The sequence below is a fragment of the Muntiacus reevesi genome, chromosome 12 (genome assembly GCF_963930625.1).
Source record: "Muntiacus reevesi chromosome 12, mMunRee1.1, whole genome shotgun sequence".
Lineage (NCBI taxonomy): Eukaryota > Metazoa > Chordata > Mammalia > Artiodactyla > Cervidae > Muntiacus > Muntiacus reevesi.
Genome location: NC_089260.1, coordinates 23513907 through 23536189, shown reverse-complemented (window position 1 = coordinate 23536189; position 22283 = coordinate 23513907). Strand labels below are relative to the sequence as shown.

The 22283-nt window shown below is 37.4% G+C and overlaps 1 protein-coding gene and 1 pseudogene across 1 annotated transcript in view; both read left to right on the top strand.

Annotated features, from left to right (window-relative positions):
- Positions 1 to 22283, top strand: part of ANGPT1 (angiopoietin 1) — a 292884-nt gene that overhangs the window by 6220 nt on the left and 264381 nt on the right. The window lies entirely within an intron of this gene.
- On the top strand, positions 4708 to 7244 carry LOC136144928 (pre-rRNA-processing protein TSR1 homolog pseudogene; annotated as a pseudogene).

Below are 22283 nucleotides of genomic sequence, written 5' to 3'. Positions count from 1 at the left end.
CAGGATAATATGTGCACATGTGAATCTCAGTAACAAGAACTGACTTCTCATCTGTGGATTATTTTAGTGACTGGTAACTGTGCAATACTAAACCAGAGAGGGTGCTTTCTTATTTGCACATGTGAGGGGATTTCTAGAATGGGTAAAATGAGCAGACAGTCAACAAGTATGTTTTTAAAAATTCATTGTTAAACTTGAATAAAATATGCATATATGATTTATACATGTGCTTATTCACTCGGTTGTGACCCTTTGGCTGTAGCCCACCAGACTCCTCTGTCCATGAGATTTTTCAGGTAAGAATACTGGATGAGTTGCCATTTCCTTCTCCAGGGGATCTTCCTGACCCAGGGATCGAACCTGTGTCTCCTATCTCTCTTGTATTGCAGGCAGATTCTTTACCTGTTGAGCCATCTGGGAAGCCATTATTTATACATAGAGGTAGAAAAAAAGTCAGTTGCTGAGAAATGTTAATAGGAATAACAATTGTCTTTTAAACTCACATGTAGAAATTTCTCCACTAACTTCGTTTGAGAATAACCCTTGATTTTCAAGCTAAATAGAGCTCTGTATTAGCTTTTCAATGACTACTTAGATTTTGGTTGCTGTATTTAAAACTGAAAGATCCAAGAAGGCATGCAGACTTTCTGGGCTCCAGAAGTTGGGTATTTGGAGCTATACTACAACCTTTTGAGTGTCTCTGCAAGAAGGAGCAAGCCTTCCCCCAAACTGTCTCCACTGATGGATCTCAGATTTTGGGAGCAGGGCAAATAGGTTTTTTCCTATGGGTAACTGCTGCCCTTCCTTACTCCTGACTTCCATTTCACATTGAGCTTTTAGTAGCACTCATCTCACATGTAATTCTTGATTCAGTGTAAAGTGAATAAGAATGCATTGTTCTTTCCCTTACTATCCTCTTACAGTCCTCCGTTATGTGAGGAAAGAATCCGGATTCTTTACCATGAGGTCCTATATGATCTGCCCCCCTCTCCTCTCTGGATTTCTCATTTACTAAACCTTTCTCTCTTTCCAGACACTCAGATGACTTTAGCCTTCTTGTTGTAACTCTCTCAGACCAGCTCATTCCTGTCTCAGGGACTTTACATGCTGTTTACCTAGCTAGAAAAATTCTTGCCCCACATCTTGGCATAAATGGCTCTTTCTCTTCATTCAGCTCTTTGCTCAGAAATATTCTCTGAAAGTCTTCTTTGAGCACCATTACCTACCACTTTTCCTCACTCTGCTAAGTGATTTTCTATCATTGTATATATCATTTCTTCATGACATTTACCACTGTGATCTTTTGTTGTTTAGTTTGTCACCAGATTTATCCTCTCTGCCTCTACTAAGAATGTAAACACCCCCAGAGGTCCTTGTCTAGCTTGTTCCATACAGTATAGCTTTGCTGGTAGAGGAGTGCGTGATGCATAGGAGACCTCAGTAAAATACCTGCATGTATATTCTCTCAGACTCTATGCTGTGAGGTAGGGACTGTGCCTGTTTTGTTCACTAGTTCTTTTTTTGATTATTTTATATATTATTTTGATAGCAGATCTACTTTTTTTGCACAATGACTGGAACATAGTTGGAAAGAATCATTTCTTTTTAATGACTAGAGAAATGAATGAATTCCATGGCAAATTTCAACTCAAATTAAACATATGTAAGAAAATAAGACTTAACTATGTTCTATACATTTCCCTACTAGCTATGTTAATGGGAGAAATTTTAATTAGTCCTGAGTTTTCGTAATCTATTATGTGAGTCAGCAAACTTTGGCCCTTGGCCTGAATTCTGCCTGCTACCTATGTTTGTAAATAAACTTTATTAGAATACATCTGCATTCATTCCTTAACTGTCCATCTATTTTTAAATAAAGTTTTATTGGAACAGAGCCATACCCACTTGCTAATGTATTCTCTATGGCTGCTTTCTTTGTGTAAAAGCAGAGTTGAGTGGTTGCAGTAAAGTCCAGAAGGCCCACAGAGCTTTTAAATCTGATATCCAGGCCTTTACAAAAAAAAAAAAAAAGTTTGCTGAGCCCTGTTCTATATCACAAAAGGAATGTAGTATTAACATTGGGACCATTGCAAAGTAAATTGTGAGGTTTGCTGTGTGAGAAAAGGATGGCACTGCAGGAAGCCAAGTAATCTTCAGGTCCTTGCCAATTGGCAGGGATCCTTTCTAAGCCATTTCTTGGCTTGGTATTGGAACATGCTGTAAGATGACATTTTAGAGTACAGGTAGATAAATTGCATGTCTTTTTTGCCCCTGCCCTTCTTCATGTGAATAGAGAAATGCTTCAAAAACAAATACATGTTAAAAAGTAAAAAGCACCTGACTAACAAATCAGCAGCCTCTGGTTAAACAATGAACAAGTCTGGGAGCCAGGGTGCTCTGTGCCTGTTTCATCTTGTTGTGACATTAACAAGAATGTTGACAAAATATCAGAGGCATTCTATTTTCATAGAAATGGGACTCCTCAGCTCTGTCTTTTACATTCAGTCTATTTAGAAACCTTTTCTCCTCTGTCATTTGTTACAGATATAAATGTTACAAGTGTTCCCACTCTATAAATGATGAGATGGAGAGGAGCAACAAGTGGGATGCTCAGCTACAAAATTCAGAGGTTTATCATCCCCTTTGCTGTATTTTATTAATTAAGGAATTTTGTGTTGTTTTTTTTTTTCTTCTCATTCTGCATGCCTTGTCTCTGTGTGGAAACAACAGCAGCCTTTTCCTGGGCCTTGTCTTCTTTTTTAATACCACAAGTTATATTGTGTCATTTGCTTACATGCAAAACCCTAATTACATTCTGAGTCATCCTTGCATTTTGTTCCAATACAAGATTATCGTTTGCTGTGAAGTTGGGAAGTTCCAAACCCCCTTTGGTTCTAGCCCATGGTCTGAGAGAAGGAAGGCCTCTTAGCGTTTAAATCTCTTTATAAAATGTACAAAAGATATGCCCCCTCCCTTATCACAGAGGTTTCTAAAGAATGAAGCACTCCATGGATTATCTTTTCTTTATATTTGAAGGCTTTATACCTAAATGCTCTTCTCTAATTCTTACATAGAAATATTGTAAGTGGGAGGTTTTCAGGCTTGTTTAATCTTTTTTTGCCTGTGCAAATGATCTGACTTCTTCCTTCAAACAAATAAAATGGTAATACTTAACCGAGAAAGTGAAGAAAACACATAAAGCCAGACACGACACTACTGGTAGCTAATAATTTCATCAGTAATGTATTTGGACATACAGAGATCTTTTCTTTTGGCAGTAAGTATTGGAGAATATAGAGAAAAAATAATATAATAAATTATATACACTATATGACTACCAGCTCACTTACTACAGGTCCACATTGTCATGTATTAAAGTTTGTGTTGACCTACCGAATGTGCATGAAAATTAGCATCAAGCTGTGTCTAAAGTAAATAAGTAGCTTAAATATTAATAAAATGCAAATGAAATGTGAATGTCTTGAATAGTTAATAACATATACAGGTAAGCCATCAACCTCAGTGGCATCAAATAGGTAAACTTACTACATATTTCTACAAAATGGCTGAATAATTTTGGAGGGTGGTGTATTTTAAAGTTTCATTTTATGTTTAGTTTAATTCATTAATAAGTTATACACTATATAGATAGTCACTGTACTGTTTGTAAAAGCTAAATGCGTTGAATTATAATACTAGACCCTAAAGATTACTGGAGGGTTTCTCTTCTACACTGTTGGTGGGAATGTAAGTTGGTGCAGCAACTATGGAAAACAGTATGGAGGTTCCTCAGAAAACTAAAAATAGAACTATCATATCCAGCAATCCTACTCCTGGGCATATGCCTGGACAAAATTATAATTAAAAAGATACATGCACCCCTGTGTCCATAGCAGCACTCTTCACAATAGTCAAGACATGGGAGTAACATAAGCGTCCATCGATGGATGAGTGGATAAAGAAGACGTGCTGCATGTGTACAATGGGATACCACTCAGCCATAAAGAAGGACAGTGTAATGCCACTTGTAGCAGCATGAAGGCAACTAGAAATGATCATACTAACTGAAATAAGTCAAAATGAGAAAGACAAATACCATATGATGTCACTTACATGTAGAATCTAAAATATGGCACAAATGAACCTACATATAGAACAGAAACAGACACACAGACATAGAGAATAGACCTGTGATTGCCAAGGTTTGGGGAGAGGGATGGGCTGGGAGCTTGAGGTTGGTAGATGGAAACTTACATTCAGAACAGATAAACAGCAAGGCCCTACTGCATAGCACAGAGGACTATGTCCAATTTCCTGGGGTAAAAGAATATAAAAAGAATGTGCATATGTATACAACTGAGTCACTTGCTATACATCAGAAATTAGCACAACATTCTAAATCGTTTCTTTTCTTCAATAAAAAGAAAAGATTACTGGAGAATTTCCGTTCTCAGAAAACAAATAAAATTCCAAATTTTATTTCTAAACCTTTAAAGATAATTCCAAGATTTTATAAAACATTTTAACCCTGTTCTTGTCTTCACTATTAATATATAGTTGACTATATTATAATCCAGTGGGAATTTATTGTGGCTAAAGCAGCCATGAAATTAAAAGATGCTTACTCCTTGGAAGGAAAGTTATGACCAACCTAGATAGAATATTAAAAAGCAGAGACAGGGAGACTTGGTACACGTGAACGGCAGCATGGCGGCCCATCGCTCAGGCCCGCTTAAGCAGCAGAATAAAGCGCATAAAGGCGGGCGGGATCGGGGTCGAGGGTCCGCGCAGCGAGACGGCAAGGGTAAGAAGGCCGTCTAGCACCGAAAACCCTCAGCAAGAAGGTGAGAAAAGATCTCAGCAGGGTGGACCAGAGGCATCGCGCCAGCCAGCTCCGAAAGCAGAAGAAGGAGGCGGTTTTGGCAGAAAAGAGACAGCTTGGCAGCAAGGATGGCCCTCCTCATCAGGTACTGGTGGTGCCCTTGCACGACAGGATTTCCCTGCCAGAGGCCTTTCGGCTGCTTCAGGATAGGGACACTGGAACTGTACACTTGAATGAACGGGGAAGCACCCATAGCTTTATGCTGTTATGCCCCCGCTTGAAACATCGGTGGTTTTTCACATCGGCAAGGCCAGGGGATCTGCACACTGTGTTAGACATGGCTAAAGTGGCTGATACCATCCTGTTCCTCCTTGATCCACTAGAAGGCTGGGATAGCACTGGGGATTACTGCCTTTCTTGCCTGTTTGCTCAGGGCCTTCCCACCTATACGTTAGCTGTTCAAGGGATTTCTAGCCTCCCGCTGAAGAAACAAGTAGATGCCAGAAAAAAGCTAAGTAAAGCAGCGGAGAAGCACTTTCCTGAGGACAAACTCCTCCTGTTAGATACTCAGCAGGAGGCAGGGATGCTGCTCAGGCAGTTGGCTAACCAAAAGCAACGGCATCGAGATTGGTGTGCCTATCTATTTGCTCATGCTGCTGACTTTGTGCCTAGTGAAGAGAATGACTTGATGGGCACCTTGAAGATCTCAGGCTATGTTCGTGGGCAGGCTCTGAATGTAAATAGCGTGCTGCATATCATTGGACATGGTGATTTCCAGGTGAAGCAGATAGATGCCCCTGTGGACCCTTTCCCTTTAAATCCGAGAGTGATCAGAACCTCAAAGGACTCAGGCACGGCAATGGAGATTTGTTCTGCAGATGCTGTAGCTGATATGGAGGAAGACCTGAAGGTTCTAATGAAGGCAGACCCTGATAGACAAGCATCTTTGCAAACAGAGGTTATCCCAGATCCAATGGAGGGGGAGCAGACCTGGCCCACAGAGGAGTAGCTGAGCGAGGCACATGACTTACTGAAGGAAAGTTCCAAGGTTGTAAAGAAGGTTCCCAAGGGAACATCCAGTTATCAAGCTGAATGGATTCTGGATGAGGATGGTGAAAGTGGTGGGGAAGGAGACGAGTACGATGATACAGAACACGAGAATTTTATGGAAGAGGAATCTCAGGACGAGGGTAATGAAGAGGAAGAAGAGGAGGAATGTGAAACTATGACTATAGGAGAGTCTGTACGTGATGATCTGTATGATGAGAAAGTGGATGAAGAGGCTGAGGAAAAAATGCTGGAGAAATACAAACAAGAAAGACTGGAAGAGATGTTCCCAGATGAAGTAGATACCCACCGTGATGTGGCTGCTAGAATTCGATTTCAGAAATACAGAGGCCTTAAGAGCTTCCGGACATCTCCTTGGGATCCTAAGGAAAACCTCCCTCAAGATTATGCTTGGATCTTTCAGTTTCAGAACTTTATTAATACCCGGAGACGCATCTTTACAGAGATTGAAGAAGAAGTTGAAGGAGCTGAGGTTGGCTGGTATGTCACACTTCATGTCTCTGAAGTCCCTTTCTCAGTGGTTGAGCACTTCAAGCGAGGCACACCCTTGATTGCATTTTTGTTACTACCTCATGAACAGAAGATGTCAGTACTTAATATGGTGGTGAGCCGGCACCCTGGCAACACTGAACCTGTGAAAGCTAAAGAGGATCTGATCTTCCACTGTGGATTCAGGCGCTTCCGAGCCTCACCTTTATTCTCTCAGCACACTGCAGCGGATAAACATAAATTTCAGAGGTTCCTGACTGCAGACACAGCGCTGGTGACAGTATATGCCCCGATCACTTCTCCTGCGTCTGTGCTGCTTTTCAAACAGAACAGCAATGGAATGCACAGCCTCATTGCCACAGGCCATCTCTTGTCAGTGGATCCAGACAGGATGGTCATCAAGAGAGGTGTTCTGAGTGGTCATCCTTTCAAAATTTTTACTAAGACGGCAGTGGCGTGTTACATGTTTTTCAACAGAGAGGATGTACTGTGGTTTAAACCTGTGGAACTGAGAACAAAATGGGGCCGCAGGGGCCACATCAAGGAGCCTTTAGGTACTCACGGTCACATGAAGTGCAGTTTTGATGGGAAGTTAAAATTTCAGGACACAGTACTGATGAATCTTTATAAGAGAGTTTTCCCCAAGTGGACTTATGATCCATAGGTGCCAGAACCAGTCCCCTGGGTAAAAAGTGAGATTTCTTCAACAGTGCCTGAAATGGATATGAAGTAGTGGATTCAGTGGGATTCTGTCTCACTGCTACTAGTGAGCACTCTAGGGATGGGAGCCTGTAGGTTGTGGTTGCCCAGTTTGTGCTTTCTACTTAAGCCTACTTAAGGGCTCTTGCTCCTTTGTGCAGAAGACTTTTCTTGGCCTTGAGAAGGTGTCTCAGTTAAGTATGGATGTTTTTATAGTTCAACTTAGTCCAAAAAAACCCATTAAATCTTACTGAAATACTAAATAAATAAATAAATAAAAATAAATAAAAAAAATAAAAAGCAGAGACATTACTTTGCCAACAAAGGTCTGTCTAGTCAGGGCTATGGTTTTTCCAGTGGTCATGTATGGATGTGAGAGTTGGACTGTAAGAAAGTTGAGTGCTGAAAAATTGATGCTTCTGAACTGTGGTGTTGGAGAAGACTCTTGAGAGTCCCTTGGACTGCAAGGAGATCCAACCAGTCCATCCTAAAGGAGATCAGTCCTGGGTGTTCATTGGAAGGACTGATGCTGAAGCTGAAACTCCAGTACTTTGGCCACCTGATGCGAAGAGTTGACTCATTGGAAAAAACCCTGATGCTGGGAGGGATTGGGGGCAGGAGGAGAAGGGGACGACAGAGGATGAGATGGCTGGATGGCATCACCAACTTAATGGACATGAATTTGAGTAAACTCTGGGAGTTTGTGATGGACAGGGAGGCCTGGTGTGCTGTGATTCATGGGGTCGCAAAGAGTCAGACATGACTGAGCAACTGAACTGACTGAACTGAAATGCAAGGTTTGATTTGGTGTATGTACCCAGCAGCCCTTACATCTACCTTATCTCAGTTGCACAGACATGAGGCAAGATTTGTATCTTTATTACTAATATCACCAGTAGTTATTGTCCAGTTTTACTCAGTTTTTGAATGTCAAGAACAGAGTTATAATAAGCAATAAGTGTAATATTTATAGTATTAAAGAAAAATTTATTGATTGAGTATTAAATGACTTTTAAATGTGAATAACAGTGAAGGTTTGATTTTTTTTTAAGGTTTGATATTTTTAACAAATGAGTTAATGAACTATACATATTTCTTAGCAGTGGAGCCTTATTTCCAAGCAAATTATTAGGCAGAAACTTAAAATGTAATCTAGATGCAAAGCAAGGGGCCCAAGGAGAAATGGGGTGAGACCCCCCACCGTGATCATCTTGCTCAGCCCCTCTCCCAGAGGCATCCTTCAGGAGACTCTTATCTGTACAAAAGAAGACAGATTCAAAATAACTGCAACAAAGCTTTCAAATAATCAAATATTAGGCAGATAAAGTTGCCAAAACCAATCTACTGGCAAGCAGGAAGAAACATAACACTTGAAATTTGAATGTTTTTGGCAAGCTGATGTAAGGATATCCAAATTTGCCATATGCAAATCAGTTTAAGAATATTAATGTGTAAGTTACCAAAAATATGTAGACTCAAAAGTGTTGAGGCCCACCCATATTTAATATGACCTAAATATGTTGACAGTAGGCAATTCTTGAATAACTAGTGACAAATTGTATAACATCTATTTTCATGATAGTTTATGCTTTTTAAAATTTAGGAATATTAATTACATTGATGATGTAATATCTCAAGCTACACTATTTACTTAGAACAGAATTCATTGTTAAGGGTAGTGAAAAGGAATATGAATTTTAAGTAGGCATTTTGGTATTTTCAAAATTTGCAAAGATTCTTGTTAAATATACTAAGCTAATCTTTATTTTTGCTTTTAATACATGGCACCAGAATTGCCATTTTCTTGTTCACATGTGCTTGCTCTTTAGGATTTTTAAAGACATTGCCTGGGTTCTGAAGATTAACTCAGTTAAGGATAAATAGGTAAAAGTCATTCTTGAGTCCACTTTCCCAAATACACCTAAATTACCACATGTCACAGTATACTGGAAGAGGACAATCATATAAAGGCAATGCCTTCAATTCCATTAACTCTGTGGAGCTTTTTCTCTTTCTTTAGAAGATGAATGATGCAGAGCTGTTTGATATACTAATGGAATGAAGGCTCCAAAATTAGACCTTATACAAATTTATTATTAACTTGCTTATTATATCAGAAGTGAAAGCTCTAATTTCCTTTTTGGCTTCGCAGTGACCTGCTTTTTCTTAAACACTAGTTGGCCCATTCTTCATTTTGGAGACTTATGAGGCTTGAAAACCAGAAAAGAGAGGTGGTGAATACACTGTAGCCCCTTTTTGCTGAGAAGTCTAAACCCACTGAAATAGATAATGAAACCAAATGCATTGCTTGTGTCCACTGTTTCCTGTGTCAAGTCTAGAGACGGTACCACACAGTGATGAAATGTGTTGTACCTAGAGCCGGACCACCTGGGTGAATCTTGACAGTACCGCTTCTTGCTGTGTGACCTAGGGCAAGTTTCCCTATGCCTCATTTTCATTACCAGTAAGTAAGGTAATAGCACTTACATTACAGGATGATTGTTAAGAGTAAGTATAAGTCACATAAATTACTTTTAATAAGTCCTATTACATAGTAAATGTTGAGCAAATATTAATAATTCCTTGGGGGCAGTTCTGGGTTATAGTAATAGTTCAGTGTTGAGACCTTTTACCAACTATCAGTCCCTTTGGAAGAACTTTACATGTATTAATTCATTCAATATTTTCAGTAGATAATACTATAATTTTTGGACATAGCAAATGAGGAAGCTGAGGCACAGAAAGGGGAGAGACTTGCCCAGCATTGCCCAATGGCTCAGTGACAGGACGCGTACCCAATTCCAAGCAGTCTGGCTCTATGACCCGTGCTCTTAACCAACTATGCAATTAGATACAGCAACTTTATGATATCTCTTCTTGTCAATCTTCAAACCTTAAGTCTATTTAAACTGTTTTTCTGTGATAGTCTTTGCATCTAAACCTGTAATTCTCTCACACAAAATAAGTTGCCCCTTTCTCAAGTTTTGCTTCAGGCAACCATTTGTCCTCATCCCATCTCTAAAGCTTGGTGGTTAAATTGACTGTGACATGTAGGTTATGGTGCTGATTGAAGCACAATAGTCCAATTCTCTCTACCCTCCCACAGATCTGTTAATAGACTAAGGAATCCCATGTCTGCAGTCCTTCCCGTCATATCCTTAGAAGCACCATCTCTTGAAGTTACAGAGCTTAAATGAATCTATTTATCTAAAAACTTCTGAAACACAGAGAAAGGCTTACAGTTGCTTTATATGGGGTGAGGCTGCCTATTCTAAATATCTTCTGTTTAATTTAATGACCTAGCTTGTGGATTTTTCTGTGGAGAATCCTTCTTGGAAAAGCAAAAGCACATCCTGGAACTTAAAATATTATTTGTATGCAGCTTCCCTTTATGGGTCATTCAAAGAGTTGTAAAAATGAGAAGAAAAGCCTTGTTTTCTCAGTCAATGACCTCTTATCTAACTTCCTATTTTATTTATCATTGTCTGTATTAATTAAAATATTTCTGGTATTTTGGTTCAAGAACAAAACACTGCTACTTGCAAGCAATTGTAATGACTCTTCTTCCTGGTCTCAGAGGCCTGATTACTCAGATGCCTGGGCCTTGAGATTAGCTGCCTTCATGGCTGATAAATACCAATTGCATGAGGTGGAAAGGCTCCAAGTTACCCTAACTTCCCTCTGTCCATTGTTCTTCACAGAGTGCAGAAGAGAAGAGAGGACAGAATGGGGTGGGGCAAAATAGAACTCAGTTGTACCTTTTTATTCTCCCCCCTTGCTTAGTGGGACAGATTAAAAAACTTTAAGAAAAGAAAACAAAACTCACTGCATATCCCCTAGGTTGACCCAAGTTCTCCAAGGAGTGCTAAGAATCAGATTGTAGGGACCCCAAAGATAGTGATAGGATATATATTGAAACATGAATAAATTCATGCCGTAGTGATCAAACTATTTAGGGGTGACTCTTTGGTCAGTGAAGTGGTCTGAAGAATTCTGGTGCTAACAGTGACTATTATAACTTTCTCAAGTTTAAGATTTTCTTTCTTCATCCTCTCCATATTTTTCAACTTGCATCTGTTGTGTCTGATACTATTCATCTCCTCTCAAGTGTTGTGTACATGTGCTTAGTCGCTCAGTCATGTCCAAGTGTTTGCTACCCATGGACTGTAGCCCTCCAGTCTCCTCTGTCCATGGGATTTCCCAGGCAAGAATACTGGAATGGGTTGCCATTTCCTCCTCCGGGAGATCTTCCCAACTCTGGGATTGAACCCACATCTCCTGCATTTCCTGAATTGATAGGTGGATTCTTTAGCACTGCACCACCTGGGAAACCCTTAAGAGTTAACTGACAAAATAGCAAATACAAATTAATAGAAGTTGGGTTGTGACCTCCCATATTTAGTCATATGAAAGTGAAAAAGTGAACTCACTCAGTCATGTCTGACTCTCTGAGACCCCATGGACTATAGCCTACCAGGTTCCTCCATCCATGGGATTTTCCAGGCAAGAATAGTGGAGTGGGTTGTCATTTCCTTCTCCCAGGAGATCTTCCCAACCCAGGGATTGAACCTGGGTCTCCCGCATTGTAGATAGATGCTTTACCATCTGAGCCACCAGGGAAGTCTATATTGTTTGCTCTTTATCTTGACACATGATTAAGGTATGCTTTATCTCATCCATATAGTAACCACGTTTCCTGCCATTGAAATTGCTATTGCTTTGTGTATGGAATAAATCAAGCTATCTGAAAAGAGGGCAATGGATATTGGGTGTTCTGTTCCAAAAGGAAGTATGAAAATGACATTCTATTAAGAAAGGTGTTTAGTAGCAAATAGGATGTTAATGTCTACTTTTGTTAAGCAATATCAACATCCAAACAGATAAACACATATATTTTTATAAATAGTAGGTATTACCATATCTAGTTTACAGATAAGCAGACTGAGGAACAATGAAATCAAGTAATTTTTAAAAGGTTACATATTTACTTTGAACTGATGTTCTGAGTGGTTAACTCTAAAGTTCTTCATTGTTCATGTCTTTTGCATTTCTCCTTCACAAATTAAAACCAGTTTTGCATGATGGAGCATTGGGAAGAGATGTAATGAATGATACTTTCCTCTAAGTTTTTATAGTGTATGTCTAGAATAAATAACCTTCTTTGGAGAGTAGAATAACTTACCATGTGTATATAAAAATTACTAAAAGAAAACTACTGTTCTTAAGAGAACTATTTTCTGGAACTACTCTTAAATGGATAAAAGTTTTTATTTAAAAATATGTCAGAGCCAAAAAACTGATTCCTGTTTTTACATTTTTACAAATAAGTGAATTGCTTACACAAACTGCCTAGTTGAGGGTGCTGTGATATGACTGTACAAATAAAGATAATATTTTAAGCTAGTTAGTTTATCTACATTTTCCTTATAAGCACAATCTTGAAGTGTTAGATTGTGTTTATTTCAGGTAAAGACCAAACAAGGATAAAACATAGTCAGTAGAGGATATTGCTTAATATTTCAGCAGTGATGAATTAGGATCTGTTTGTAGTATTTTTTGGAAAATGACTATATATGTATTTTTAATTTTACTTTATTTTAGTTCTTAAGTATATAAAGCTAAAAATTGATCTCAGATTTATTTATGCTTAGAAAAAAAGAACAAAAAATTAATGGACACTGGTGAAGGTGAAACTGTCATCTCTTACTGACAGTCAAGATAAACTAATGGACTAAAGAGACTTTGGTTCAAATGGATGATTAAAGTTGACAATAGAAGTGGAAATCCTACACTTATCCCTCAACAAAGCTCTTAACTTAGAATTGAGTACATATTGAAGCTAAGAAGTCTCCATGCCAGAGAGAAAGGGAAATTATTTTGTGTCCTTTATGTTTCATAAGGGACTAAAGCTTGCATACCTTGAGTTCACAAATCAAATACGTGAAGTTTTCGAGGGAAAAGGTCACTATAGAAATTAATTATACTGAGTGTAAAATATTCCTATATATTATTCTAGTTTTTAAGAATGTCTTCGACTGTATCTAGTATTGAAAGTCCTGACCTAAAAAGGTATCAAGGCAACTAAAAACTTCAAATGAACTCTGTAACCATATTTTAAAATTGTTTATGTTTCAAATAATTTACCACATATTTTGAAGATTTCCCTTCTGTTCAAATACAAAATATCTCCTGTAGAAAATGAGATTAACATGTGCTTAGTCTTTCTCTGATTACTAGGCAATTGAGAAATCAATGGCAAAGAGGTGAGTTTCTACTGGAAAGATATGCCAGTCCTACATGTTCATTTGATGGACACTCAGAATCTTTGAGAAAGGTGTAGCTTAAAATATTTTATGTAGCTTTAAAATTTAGAACCAAAAACTATACAAATAAAATGCAACTTTTTAATTTAACAAGGTGGGAAGAGTATAAGTTTAATAGCTAGAAAACAGTGCCAGAGGGTAAATTAGTAGTTATATAGTCCAAAGATGGTTATAATACAATACTACTGTATGTATGTATATGAGTGTATGTTTGTAGTATTATGTCATAAATAGTTTTACGTCATCCCATAAAGAATTCTCTTCCCTTTGAGTCTGAGTCATAAAAGGCAATTCAGTTTCCAGTCTCTTCACTACAATATTCATACTTGAAACCCTGAGCTGCCATGTTAGAACTCTGACTTAAAGCCACCATGTTGTTAGGCAATCAAACCACATGGGAAGGCAGTGTTTAGGTTCTCTGGTTAGCAAGTCCCCATTATCCAACCCAAGCTCTAGCCATGTGAGTGAATGAGCCTCCAGATGATTCCAGCCCCTAAATCACTCTATTACTTCCATATGTGGAGTTCAAGTCCTAGCATTATGGAATAGGAACAACTCACCCCCTCTGTACTTTGTCTGAAATCCTGACTCACTAGAGTCTACAAGCCTAATGAGGACAACTGAATGGTTGTTCTAAGTCACTAAATTTGTGAGTTATATATTAAAGGAACTTAGATATATGTGCAGGGCTTACTATGGTACCCATGATTATGATAATCATTGGAAAGTTATACATTAGACATGAGCTTTGCCTTCCCGAAGCTCGTCTTCCAGTAAGACTCATGATATGGATAGAACGTCATAAGTGTTGGTTTTTAAGCCATTATTTTTACTATTTTTCTCTACTCTTGAGGATAAATGTTTCACTTTTACATAAATTAAGATTCAATAAATGTAACTTGAAGACTGCGTGTATTTTTTGTACTCCTTTGAGTAAAATATTTATTAGTACGGATTTTTCTAACTTCAAGGTAATATTTGTAAAAATCCTCTGAGCCTTCCTAAACTATTAATTCAAGTCAGCCAGAAGTCCATAATACCAAAGCAATGTATTGTATAGTTTATGTGATTTGTAATATGTACATTGCTTGAAAATTTTCTGATCATTTAAAAATTGTAAATATCTCAGTGAATTCAGATTTTTGAGAATAAAGGCATGAAGCTATTTTATAGCTATATGCTGCTTAACCTGTCATGTTTAGGCTGTAAGTTTAAATCCAGATGTTTCTGAAAGCTGTTATTAAGCATGGCTGACTGGTGGCCTTCCAAATGTAAAATGAGTGAGCAGCATCTGTTCAATTCCCAGCAGTTTGGAATTCCTGCAATAAAATCCACCCCAGATTCTCCCCTTCTTAGCTGATGATCCTAGGATCTGGACCTGAGTGAAACAAGTATAGGAACATTCTTTAAATATATGAGGTGCTTGTTACATTATATAATGGTTCAAACTAGTGGAAAACAGCATAACAGTAATACAAAGAACATAATTATTTTTTTAAATCCTTTGACTCTGTAATACTACTTTTGGGGATTGTTTTCAAGGAAATAATTGAAAAGAAGGAAAAAGCAATATATATGAACATGTTCATTGATGGTACTCTAACAGGAGTTTGGAAACAATAAATATTATTATTTATTTGATATTTACTATGATAGCTTACACACATTATCTCTAATATTTTTTTAAAAATATGAAAAGCAAGCAGTGTTATCCACAGTTTTGAATGAGGAAACCACACACAAGCTCCTACCAGCAATCAATGGCAGAAAAAGTAAGATACTCCAACACAGGAACATACGATGAAAGACCATGTCATCAGTGACATCACTATTGAAGTTATTAAAAATCATATTTTTACAAGAGAAAATTCCTATAAAATGTTGAGTGAACAAGTTTATATACCTGAATAATTGTAGTAATAGAAAATAATATCTGATACTTTTGAGCATTTAATATGTACCAGACCACCTGACCTGCCTCTTGAGAAACCTGTATGTAGGTCAGGAAGCAACAGTTAGAACTGGACATGGGACAACAGACTGGTCCCAAATAGGAAAAGGAGTACATCAAGGCTGTATATTGTCACCCTGCTTATTTAACTTCTATGCAGAGTACATCATGAGAAATGCTGGGCTGGAAGAAGCACAAAATGGAATCAAGATTGCTGGGAGAAATATCAATAACCTCAGATATGCAGATACCCACTCTTATGGCAGAAAGTGAAGAGGAACTAAAAAGCCTCTTGATGAAAGTGAAAGAGGAGAATGAAAAAGTTGGCTTAAAGCTTAGCATTCAGAAAACTAAGATCATGGCATCCAGTCCCATCACTTCATGGCAAATAGATGGGGAGACAGTGGAAACAGTGTCAGACTTTATTTTTTTGGGCTCCAAAATCACTGCAGATGGTAACTGCAGCCATGAAAATAAAAGACGCTTACTCCTTGGAAGGAAAGTTATGACCAACCTACACAGCTTATTAAAAAGCAGAGACATTACTTTGCTAACAAAGGTCCATCTGGTCAAGGCTATGGTTTTTCCAGTGGTCAAGTATAGATGTGAGAGTTGGACTGTGAAGAACGCTGAGTGCTGAAAAATTGATGCTTCTGAACTGTGGTGTTGGAGAAGACTCTTGAGAGTCCCTTGGACTGCAAGGAGATCCAACCAGTCCATCCTAAAGGAGATCAGTCCTGGGTGTTCATTGGAAGGACTGATGCTGAAGCTGAAACTCCAGTACTTTGGCCACCTAATGCGAAGAGTTGACTCATTGGAAAAGACCCTGATGCTGGGAGGGATTGGGGGCAGGAGGAGAAGGGGACGATAGAGAATGAGATGGCTGGATGGCATCACCAACTTGATGGACATGAGTTTGAGTAAACTCTGGGAGTTGGTGATGGACAGGGAGGCCTGGTGTGCTGCAATTCATGGGGTCGCAAATAGTCAGAGCGACCGAGCGACTGAACTGAACTGAACTGAACTGAATTGAAGCCTACAACAGAGACAGTAAAAGATGTTATTTTATTTTATCCTCTGAACTCTATACATAGATACTGTCATTGTCTTCACTTTAGGGTAAGTGGATGGTAGAAGGTTGTTTGTGTATTTGTAACTATATATATAAAACCACTGACAGGAGCACATCCAAAACATTCACAGTGATTCATTTTTAATGAATGGAAGGTTGGAATTGATGTTTTTTCATTTTCTCTTATGCCTATCATGTTGTTGTTGTTTAGTTGCTAAGTTGTGTAGGACTCTTTGCGACCCCATGAACTATAGTACACTTATCATATTTATTGTGTAATGTGTGTGCCATTTTTATAATCAAAGTATGGTAAGCTTTTTTTTTCCTAAGAAAAATAGGTATATCTATACTGAAGCCAAACACAAATAAGCAGGAGTGAAATGGACATGAAGGGGACTTGAGCATGTTAAAATTTCCATCACTTTTCAAAGTAAAGTTTCTCAGGGCAAGATAAATATGGAAGAAATAGTAATGGGCTTACAATAGTAATAGTAATGGAATTACTGTTTAGAAATAGTGGTGAAATATGTCAGTAAAGAAAACCTAGGAGAAATAATTTGGACTAGAGATTTTTTCTTCTGTAGCCACATTTTACCTCCCAAACAGTACCTTGACCAGTTCTGAAACCATTTTATCATGTGGTGGTCATTTATTTATTTCACACCAATTTTTATTTCTTACTTCCTTCTCTATTTTTGTGGATAAATTTATGTTAAAAGCTCTGATTGGTGGATTACAGACAGATATTAAGTTGAGGTAGTCCATGATCCTCAGTTGATTTCATTCTTTTTATTGAAAGGAAGAAATACACTAGACATTTTTACTTAATAATGATAGAAAGATAAGTTATAAAACAGAAGATGAATGGGTGAGCTTGGTTTTTAAAATATAAAACTAGGATTAAATGCTTCAGGATTTGATATAACAAAGAGAGCAGGAAGACATATGGTGGAGAGATTAAGGAAGTTATGATTATATCACAATACATATGAATTTTGAAACATCTTAATACCTATCCCAGTGCACTTACATCAGGCAATCAGAACTTTTCAAAAGTCACAACCTGATCATGCATTCTTCTGGTTAAAAGGCATCATTGGCCCTAAAGTACCCTCAGAATGAAGTTCAGATGCCATATTTTACTAAAGGTAGATGTTGCACATTGCTGTAGTTTCATCTCTCAAAATTGTTCCATGGTTTTCTATTTTCTAGCCATACCTAAAATCCTAATAGTTCTATTATAATATCATGATTTATTCCTCTTCCTGAACTTTGTTCATTCTATGCTGCAGCAGGTTCCTTGCATCTCTTGAATAAATGGATGGAGAGATGGATGATTTATAAGTATGTGTGATACAGGTCCTGCTACTCACTAGGCAGTGGAACTTGATAGGAAAGGTGACAAACAAAATGACAGAAATGGACTTCCAATTTTGAAGGACACAGACAAAATAGTTGTAATGATGAGAAAATGGTTTTGTTTTCTGTAGTTAGTTTCATTATAAAAAGGTGAATAACCCAAAGCTGGGGTGGTGGAGAGAGTGGCCCTCATGACTCTACTGCTGCTGCTAAGTCACTTCAGTCGTGTCCGACTCTGTGTGACCCATAGACGGCAGCCCACCAGGCTCCCCCATCCCTGGGATTCTCCAGGCAAGAACACTGGAGTGGGTTGCCATTTCCTTCTCCAGTGCATGAAAGGGAAAAGTGAAAGTGAAGTCGCTCAGTCGTGTCTGACGCTTCGTGACCCCATGGACAGTAGCCTACCAGGCTCCTCCGTCCATGGGCTTTTCCAGGCAAGAGTACTGGAGTGGGTTGCCATTGCCTTCTCCGCTCATGACTCTGACACTTGGCTAAAGTTAGAAGGTTAATAGGGTAAACAGGTTAGAGGATGAGGAAAGCAGCTAGAGAATTAGGTAACAGAAGAAATCCTAAGGGAAAATTCCTAATAGCACTCAGGCAAATAAAAATAAAGCAGAAATATTTATTAATATCAAGGACAAAACTGATATTTTAGAATGGGGGACATTAGAAGGGTGCTTTATTCAGGTAATATGTATTCGTTGAAAAAACATAAAATTATAGCTGAAAATATTTCTGTATTTGCAACGTATGAGCTGTTAAGTTCAGTTGACTTTTAGAGTAATTCTCAATATTACAAATGAAAGGAGGAAAGGACCTCCTAAGCTGCTTTAAAATCTCTTAATTCAGTTAGAGGTAAAGAGCCCCATTCTGTCTTCCAGTCATTGGTATATACCACACATTTACAGTATAAAATGTGTTAGAGAATTGAGTCAAATTGCTTACCAAGTCTAAAGTTAATAAACCTTAGCTTCTAGCCACTTAAAAATATACACTTGTACTCTCAGGCAAGATGTATACTGTGTTATTCTACTTGTATGATGCATATATACTGCCTAAAGGAATGATTTCATTTTTTAAGTGTGTTTTATTATTTCAAATTAAATGAATCCTACTGAAAACAATTAAGCTCCATGGTTCCATTTTGAAAATAAAGACATTGATCATTTCCTTGAGGAATCAGTTAGGTACCAGAGGTATCTCTGTTTAGACAGGCATTAGGTATATTAAATGTCATTTGACATATATACTCATGTGGCATGCTTTTTTTCTTTTAAGCTACCTGAGTCTGACCTTTTGTTCTCAATTGGCTCGTTATACATTTGCAAACATGTTCATTTTGTGATAAAAAATGTGAAATACTCTTCAGCACTTACAAAGTAGGTCCTGCCTTATGACTCAATTTTGTGACTACAGCACAGAGAGATTCCTGGTTAACATTAGAAATATGTGCATCCTGATAGTCATGCAAGTTTTAGATAAGATGTTTAAGTGGAAATCTGGTTCTGTAAAAACAGAGACATTCTATGTTTGCTGAGCAAGAATAATGAATGGTCTTGTAACATGGAACATATGGATATTTAAACAAACACATTTTTTATGCCTAGAAATAAAATATGCTCACTGGAAATTCACATCTTAAAATGCACACTCCTCTTATAGTCTCATAACTTTATATCAGGGAGTCTTATTCATGAAAATGGCTACAACTCTTAGAGAACTGGACACCCCAAACCAGGTGTCAACCAGTTCTAGTGGTTGTGATGAAAGGGAAGCTATTTATGTTCCTTATAATGGTAAGTGAAAGGGACAAAATTAGATATCCAAAAAGGCAAAGCAGAGCCTTTGATGTGTTTTCTGCTATTTCATAAATACAATATAATAACCATATATATGTTTGTGCACATGTGTGCCTGTGTGTGTGTGTGTCTGTGTGTGTGTGTATATATATATATATACATATATATATATATATAGTTTACTTTTCAGCATGTGATGGATTGCATGTGTGAATTTGGCAGGCTACTTTAGCCCTCTTGAGCTTCAAACTTCCACATCTATGAAATAAGAATAATAATGCTTTCCTCATAATATTGTTATGGTGATTATGAGACAAGATTTACCAACACCTAATAACAAAACCTGGCACATAGCATTATGTTTGACAGACTACAACTTTTAAAAAACATTTTTTTTTTAACATTTTCTTTACAAACTGTACCCAGCCAAAGCTAAATGAATTTCTTAGGGCTACATGGCTTAATAATAATCAGATGACGACTACTTTAAGATTGCCATGTTCCGATCCCAGTGACTAATTATCTTGTGAAGAAGAATTTAAAATAATTTATAGATGCTTCTCCCTCAAGGAGGTAGGACATAACTCTCCACTTCTCGAGTGTGGGCTGTGCACAGTGTCTTTTTTCTAGAGTACGTACGGTATGCAAGGGGGAAAAGAGCGTAACTTCACGGTGGAGAAACCTGACAAATGCTATCTCAGCCAGGTGATGGAAATCAGTGTCAACAGTGGTGAGTCATGTTGGCAGTGTGTCTGCTTATCAGTGCCACGAAAATAACACAGAATGGCACTGTCCTCTGTGGTCTCTTCCTCAAACCCTACAACCTCAGTCTAATCATGACAGAAGCACCAGAAACTCTCACTTTAGGGATGGTCAATAAAATATATGACAGGCACTCTTCAAGAATGTCAAAGTTATCGAAGTAGCAGGAGCCCAGGGAGACATGATGAATAAATGTCATGTGATATCCTGAATGGGATCCTGGACCAAATTAAGGAAATCTGAACGAAATGCGGAGTTTAGTTTAACAAAAAAAAAGAGAGAGAGAGACAAACAAGCAGAAACACATGCTAGGAAAAAATGTGTACTGTTTTGGATTTAATAGACTTTTGTGATTATACCATGTGATGGATTTCTCTAGACTTTAAGAAGACATATCAGATAATTCTGTAGTACTATGAATAATTTTCTCAGCAAGAATCTGAGAACAGTTTTGGTACACAGTGACTCTTTACAGTTACTTGAAAAGCAAAAACCTGTGAAATAATATATTTCAACTTCTCAGATCTCAAGAATCTTTTAAAAGCTTCCTAAGATAAGAGAGATAAGGCTTTCCCTACCTGGCATAGAAACCTATGACACATGCTAATGTTTATGGGTAATATGATAGTTATGTACAGAAAATATTATACTTTTGAAAAACAAAGTCCTATATGAACATATAAAAATGAATTTGCCAGGCCACCAAGGATGCATTAAGTGCAATCTGATGTATTTTATTACACTCCTACAATAATGCAAATGAAAAAAATTAGTAAATTTGCTATAAGTGCATACTTGACAAAACATTACAGTCTCTATGAATGTCTTTCTTCCATGCTGTTGAGGCTTATACCTTTAGTACAAAAAACTGGGATATAATTTTTCTTCCAAAAGTGTTACTAATTTCCTTTTTTCTATCATTATTAAGGCCACAAGTTGTTACAGAACAAGAAATCAGAGCTATATCATTTTATTGAAATACTTCCTGTAAAAATATCCAGAAAATTTTATTATATTAATTCAGATCTGAAAGTATTCTAGTTTGTAAATATGGATATGGTTTTAACTCCTCTATTTTGTAATATTTGTAATGAGCATCACAGATGCTTATAATTATAGATTGCATACAGATGAATGATGAAATATTCCCTGCTTATTTTAGCTTACAGAAAATGGTTAAGGGCACCACACAAGCAAGCCAACAAAATCTGCATCATGTTATTCTTTTGTATGCCTCATGAAAAGGTATTTTTAAGATGTGGTACGTTGTTATCTATTTGCCTGATGTCAGATCTCATTGCTTGGTCACTCAAGACAAATCTGTTGTGTGTTAGCTAGGAGCTTATGAAGTATAATTTGAAAAGTCAGAAATCTGACTTGGTTTTCCAAAAAAAAGATTGCCGTGATAAAATCTCATAAATTAGGGATGGAAAAACATTCTAGAGCTTGGCCAATTTAAGGCTGATTTGCGGACTGTGTTTATTGCCCTTTTTATTCTTTAGAGATGACACAATTAATGGTAGTGTTCTTCAACAGTGTAAAAATGGCTTTTGTCTTAAACTTTTCTGCAGATGCATTCTTTGTATGTAATAAAGTCTGTCCTGGAGTCTGTGCAGATGGTTTATAGAGCCTGAGATTAATAAAAATTTGTTCTCCACAGTTGCATTTATTAATTTGTTCATTCACTAAATATTTATTGACTGATATCATTTGCAGCAACTTTGTCCTGAAACTCTGGGGACAAAACTGAACAAAAATAGACATCGTATCTAACTTCATAGGCTGTACAGTCTAGGTGGACATAGATATTAATCAAATTAATGAAATAATTTTAAGCTAACACAATAAAGAAGGGATACAGAAGAGACAAAGACAGTGAGAATATAAAATAAAGAATTGGACTTGATCAGGATTTGACCTGTTCAGCTACTGATGCACT